Here is a 7,295-nt window from a genome sequence, read left to right on the forward strand (position 1 = left end):
CCAAATATTCACTTATTTTTCTTGTTATCCTTTTAATTAACATTAATAAGAGCACAAACAAATACAGACAAATACAACTTCAAAATAAGTAATTTTGATTCTTGTTGTTTGAAGTTTGTGTACAGAGTGTTTGCGTCACAACTCCGAGGTCCACCATCAAAACATGGGACGTAACCATGGTGACAGCCAAACACAAACAGACCCCTGATGACTCACCGCCAGATTGTTTTGGCTCGAGTCACCGACAAACAATGCATGTTCTGATTGGTCAGGGCAGGAATGTGAATCACTCCTAAATGCTTTGAATTAGCATGTTATTGAATATGACACAGCACTCTTCAAGTCTTTGAAATAACACTCATTTGTTCACATCAACAAAAATGTCAACCTTCCATAAATGTAGTAATACTTCTGGAATAATAAGTGTATTTTAGTTTTTAACCCTTTAAAAGCCAGTATGTTTACATTACATGTTTATTTTTTTAAGTTAAATTATTTTCATAAACTACTTATCATTATTGTTATTTATTATTTATTTTACGATTATTATCATTCTTTTTTATTATTATCCTTATCATTGTTACCATTATTATCATATTAAAAGAAACATTGATTTTTCTGTGATGCTATCGTTTTATTTTACAATGTCAAGACAAAACAATCACACACTGTGAGCTTCTCAAAAATGTCAGCCTCCCAAACATTTAGTAATACATATACAATAATAGGTATACTTTTGTTTTCTCGCCCTTTCAAGGCCAGTATGTTTACATAGCTCCAATTCCTTTTTATTAAAAACAACTTGAAGTTATTTTCACAAAATACATTTTAAGGAGTCGTTGCTTATTATTACTATTTTTGTTATGATTCTTATTAATAACATTTTTAATGTTATTATTATTATACATTCAATATTATTATTATTGTTATTATTATTATTATACAATCAAACATTGTGAGCTTCCCAAAAACTGCTGTAAAAAAATAAATATACAAACCCCGTTTCCATATGAGTTGGGAAATTGTGTTAGATGTAAATATAAACGGAATACAATGATTTGCAAATCATTTTCAACCCATATTCAATTGAATGCACTACAAAGACAAGATATTTGATGTTCAAACTCATAAACTTTATTTTTTTTTGCAAATAATAATTAACTTAGAATTTCATGGCTGCAACACGTGCCAAAGTAGTTGGGAAAGGGCATGTTCACCACTGTGTTACATCAACTTTTCTTTTAACAACACTCAATAAACGATTGGGAACTGAGGAAACTAATTGTTGAAGCTGTGAAAGTGGAATTCTTTCCCATTCTTGTTTTATGTAGAGCTTCAGTCGTTCAACAGTCCGGGGTCTCCGCTGTCGTATTTTACGCTTCATAATGCGCCACACATTTTCGATGGGAGACAGGTCTGGACTGCAGGCGAGCCAGGAAAGTACCCGCACTCTTTTTTTACGAAGCCACGCTGTTGTAACGTGCTGAATGTGGCTTGGCATTGTCTTGCTGAAATAAGCAGGGGCGTCCATGAAAAGACGGCACTTAGATGTCAGCATATGTTGCTCCAAAACCTGTATGTACCTTTCAGCATTAATGGTGCCTTCACAGATGTGTAAGTTACCCATGCCTTGGGCACTAATGCACCCCCATACCATCACAGATGCTGGCTTTTCCACTTTGTGTCGATAACAGTCTGAATGGTTCGCTTCCCCTTTGGTCCGGATGACACGATGTCGAATATTTCCAAAAACAATTTGAAATGTGGACTCGTCAGACCACAGAACACTTTTCCACTTTGCATGAGTCCATCTTAGATGATCTCGGGCCCAGAGAAGCCGGCGGCGTTTCTGGATGTTGTTGATAAATGGCTTTCGCTTTGCATAGTAGAGCTTTAACTTGCACTTACAGATGTAGCAACCAACTGTAGTTACTGACAGTGGTTTTCTGAAGTGTTCCTGAGCCCATGTGGTGATATCCTTTAGAGATTGATGTCGGTTTTTGATACAGTGCCGTCTGAGGGATCGAAGGTCACAGTCATTGGCTCGTTGGTACGTTGGTTTACGGCCATGCCGCTTACGTGGAGTGATTTCTCCAGATTCTCTGAACCAGTGACGTGCGGTGAGGTTTATGGCTGGTGAGGCACTGACTTCATCACAGTCAGATTTACAAACATATGAACCCTAAAGAGTATCTTATTCACCATTTGATTGGCAGCAGTTAACGGGTTATGTTTAAAAGCTCATACCAGCATTCTTCCCTGCTTGGCACTCAGCATCAAGGGTTGGAATTGGGGGTTAAATCACCAAAAATGATTCTCGGGCGCGGCGCCGCTGCTGCCCACTGCTCCCCTCACCTCCCAGGGGTTGAACAAGGGGATGGGTCAAATGCAGACGACAAATTTCATTACACCTAGTGTGTGTGTGACAATCATTGGTACTTTAACTTAACTTTAACTTTACACATACAAACTGTAGCACACAAAAAAGCACATTTAATAAAAAAAAACGTTATAATGGTCTTACCTTTACTTATAAATTAAGTCCACAACTAAAGCCCTCACTTAAACTTTCCACGTGCAAAATTGAATCTATTTAAAAAAGTGTAACCGAGGGTTTATAAATGTCGCCTATACTGTGTGAAACTACAAAATAACAAACACGGAGGCTCCAGTTTACACGAGGACCACTTTATTTACCTTCTTTCAAAAACCTCCGCAACGTGTCATCACTTTCGCTCTTAGCGCCTTCAAAATAAGAGCTCAAGGCATATACTGTATAACAGCACATAACAGGAATTTAACATCACAAAGAGGAAAGCCCATGAAAATAGGTTACAAAAGTTATTTAATAAGAAGCCAAAAAGTGCAAAAACAATAATGTTCGTGTTGTAGAAGTTGTGAATTAGATACACCTGCAGTCTGCAGGTGTACCTAATGTTGTGGCCCTGCAGTCATTCACAACTCCTCCAGCACGAACATTATTGTTTTTGCACTTTTTGGCTTCTTATGAAATAACTTTCTTAAATAGATTCAATCTTGCACATGGAAAGTTTAAGTGTGGGCTTTAGTTGATATAACAATTCTACGGCGGGGGTGCAGAGGTGGGATTACTGGAGCCTCAGCCAGTGCGTCTTTTGCAGCCGTTTTATGATCGCTCAGCACAAGAAATACGTTACACACATACAGTTGTTGACAAAATACACTGTACATTATATACCTCAGCTAACTAAACTATGGAAATGTATAATATAATTCATATAGCAATACAGTCTAACTGCACAGCAGACCAGCAGTTAGCCGAGTCCGGAATCCATGTTGAGGCACTGAGTGACGTGCCTCAACTGGCTGCTGTTCACCGCACCGTCTCTTCTCAGTATTTGAACGGCAAATGTGAAAATTCAGCGATTTTCAATAAAAATAATCTAAAACTGGTGAAGTTAAATGGAAAATAACTTTATAGTATAATCACTGGATACATATAACAATTTAATAAATTTTTTTTCTTTTTACATTTTTTTTCTTTCCATGATGGCAGGTGAGGCCCCGCCTCACCTGCCTCTAGTGACTGCAGGTCACTGCTCTGAACCTTTTGATGATATTATGGACCGTAGATGTTGAAATCCCTAAATTTCTTGCAATTGCACTTTGAGAAACGTTCTTAAATTGTTTGACTATTTGCTCACGCAGTTGTGGACAAAGGGGTGTACCCATACTTGCCAACCCTCCCGGATTTTCCGGGAGACTCCCGAAATTCAGCGCCTCTCCCGAAAACCTCCCGGGACAAATTATCTCCCGAAAATCTCCCGAAATTCAGGCGAACTCAGGTCCATGCGGACCTGAGTCCGTTTTCCCACAATATAAACGGTGTGCCTGCCCTATGACGTTATAACTGTAGAATGATCGAGGGCGAGTTATTGGTTCCTTATGTGGGTTTATTGTTAGGCAGTTTCATTAAAGTGCTCCCAGCGCGGTAACAACACACAACAACAGCAGTCACATTTTGGTCTACCGTAAAGCAGTCCGTCTGCCGTAAACAGCAATGTTGTGACACTCTTAAGCAGGACAATACTGCCATCTAGTGTATTTGATGAAAGCACTTTTGTGCGTGCCACACAGCAATGCATCATCAGAGAGGGTGTTCAGCATGGTTAGAAAAATAGTGACAGAGAATAGAACAAGGATGGACAATTCAACCCTTAACTCAACAAGTATATGTGTAAATAAATGAACACTGAAATTCAAGTATTTCTTTTATATATATATATATATATATATATATATATATATATATATATATATATATATATATATATATATATATACAATAAAATAAATATATATTTATAGCTAGAATTCACTGAAAGTCAAGTATTTCTTATATATATACATATATATATATATATTATATATATATATATATATATATATATATATATATATATGAAATACTTGACTTGGTGAATTCTAGCTGTAAATATACTCCTCCCCTCTTAGCCACGCCCCCAACCACGCCCCTCTACCACGCCCCCCCCACCCCCGCCCCCCACCTCCCGAAATCGGAGGTCTCAAGGTTGCCAAGTATGGGTGTACCTCGCCCCATCCTTTCTTGTGAAAGACTGAGCATTTTTTGGGAAGCTGTTTTTAAACCCAATCATGGCACCCGCCTGTTCACTTTTAGCCTGTTCACCTGTGGGATGTTCCAAATAAGTGTTTGATGAGCATTCCTCAACTTTATCAGTATTTATTGCCACCTTTCCCAACTTCTTTGTCATGTGTTGCTGGCATCAAATTCTAAAGTTAATGATTATTTGCAAAAAAAAAAATGTTTATCAGTTTGAACATCAAATATGTTGTCTTTGTTGCATATTCAACTGAATATGGGTTGAAAATGATTTGCAAATCATTGTATTCCGTTTATATTTACATCTAACACAATTTCCCAACTCATATGGAAACGGGGTTTGTATATATATATATATATATATATATATATATATATATATATATATATATGCATTTTATTAATTAATTAATTTTTTAACTTTACAATGTTGTAACAACGAGCTGCATTTACAGACAGTCCCATTATAATGTGATTATTATAAGCAAGGGCACAGCAGGGAGCACCCGATCTAATTGTTGTGGTCCAAATGTATTTGTAGAGGGCCGCCACAAATAAATGAATGAAAAAGAAACATTTACCACAGTTTTTTTTAACAAAGCCCCATTACAAAAATGTTATCAAACACTTTCTTTGCATCGCACATCCATAGCAAACGACATTACAATAACAAAGGTGTAAATTTGGCCACATGCATGCTTTGAATAGGAAAACTACACGTGTCCAAATTGAAATCTCAACATACAGAATTGCGTTGCTTTATTATGTTAAGTTATATGTGGGATCATTTTTAATAGTTTTCAATAGGGCACTTGTTGCCGTTATTGCACAAACGTACACGTAAGGGTGGGACTCTCCCAACGCATCCCGGAATATATTATTGCCCAACATGCGTAAGTGGAAGCTTCATTACTGACTTTGCTTCCCGTAAGCGAAGCGGTGTTGCAACACACTTTATGAATGGGAATACGACGTGCATCAGCACAATACTGAAAGACCATATAATATGTAAAGTAGGTTGGCAGGAAGGTTTTTGTTTCCCCGTAACATTAAACGCACACTCATCAAGTCTTGAGCGAGTAAAACCATGGCTTGTAGTCTCATGATAAGGTCAAAGGTTATAGGCCATCCTTGTTTCACAGAGACTGACGGCTGAGTTGCCAGGTTCATATCTCTCTCATCATACCGGGGCGGTATGGTGTAGTGGGTAGAGCGGCCGTGCCAGAAACCTGAGGGTTGGCTGGTTCGCTCCCCGCCTCTTACCATCCAAATCGCTGCCGTTGTGTCCTTGGGCAGGACACTTCACCCTTGGCCCCGGTGCTGCTCACACCAGTGAATGAATGAGTTGTAAAAATGAATGATGGGTTCTCACTTCTCTGTGAAGCGCTTTGAGTGCCTAGAAAAGTGCTATATAAATCTAATCCATTATTATTATTATTATTAACATTGGCCTGTCACAGCAATTATTATTTTTGACACATTTCCTATGTCAATTATAAATGTGATCCAAATATGGTTTGTGGCCACACATCTTCTCCCTTCTTTTCAGCACTTTTCCCCCTTTTTTCTTCTTTTTTCCTTTTTTTTCTCTTTTCCTTTTTTTTCTTCTTTTTTGTCGGTCTTCTTCTTTTTTCTCTTCTTTATGTTTTGTTCTTTTTCTTCTTCTTTTAGTGTCCTTCTTTTTCTTCTTCTTTGTCCGTCTTCCTCTTTTTTCTTTTTCCCCCCCTTCTAATTTGTTGTATATTTAATGCAGGATTTCCCAAACTTCGGGTTTGGACACGTGGTGTGTGGCCACAAATCTTCTCCCCTTCTGTTTCTTTTTCTTCTTTTTCTACTTTCTTTCTTCGTCTACTTTCTTTTTCTTCTCTTTTTTCTTTTTCAACTGTCTTCCTCTTTTTTTTCTTTTTCGTCCGTCTCTGTCATTTTTTGTTTTTACACTTTTTCTTTTTCTTTTCCTTCTTTTTCTTCTTATTTGTTCGTTTTCCCAGTTTTTTCTCTCTATTTTTCTATATTTATTGCTAGCAAATTTGGGGTTAGGGCTGGACAATTTTTATGCAGTTGTTTATTTAATTGATGTGTGTTATTCATCATTTCCTTATCTCTCCCTTCTCCTCAAGGAACAACACTACAGACTGGAACTTGGATTTACTTTAGAGTAATCAGTGTACAGCTTGAAAAGAGATATGAACGTTACTGGATCAGCAGCCTTGAGCTTGGCCCTGTTTTGCCAATAACATTTATTGGCAAAACCAGGTGCGGCAGCAGTGGGTAACAGGTGAGTCAACAATTAACTGATCAAAAGTCCAAATGGGAACAGCATTAGAGGCAAATCTTCCGAGCAAGAAGCAGAGAATAGTGATATAGCACACTGATAGCGTGACTAGGAGTGAAATGAACTGACACTGGTTATTGAACCCTCCTGATTGGCAATCAGGAGCAGGTGAGTAACCAGCGCTCTGAGCAGACATGAAGTAAGCACAAAACGCAAGAAGTCAAACTGCAAAAAAAAAAAAATATATATATATATATATATATATGTAAATATTTGTGCATGTTATCAGATCAAAGTCACTGGGGTATGTAAACTTTTGATCAGGGTCATTTGGGTACTTTCTTTTGTCATTTTGATTTAAAAAGAGTAAACACAGTTTCTTCTCAATAAATAGCTTCACAC

The sequence above is a fragment of the Nerophis lumbriciformis genome, linkage group LG07, assembly GCF_033978685.3.
Source record: "Nerophis lumbriciformis linkage group LG07, RoL_Nlum_v2.1, whole genome shotgun sequence".
Taxonomy (NCBI): domain Eukaryota; kingdom Metazoa; phylum Chordata; class Actinopteri; order Syngnathiformes; family Syngnathidae; genus Nerophis; species Nerophis lumbriciformis.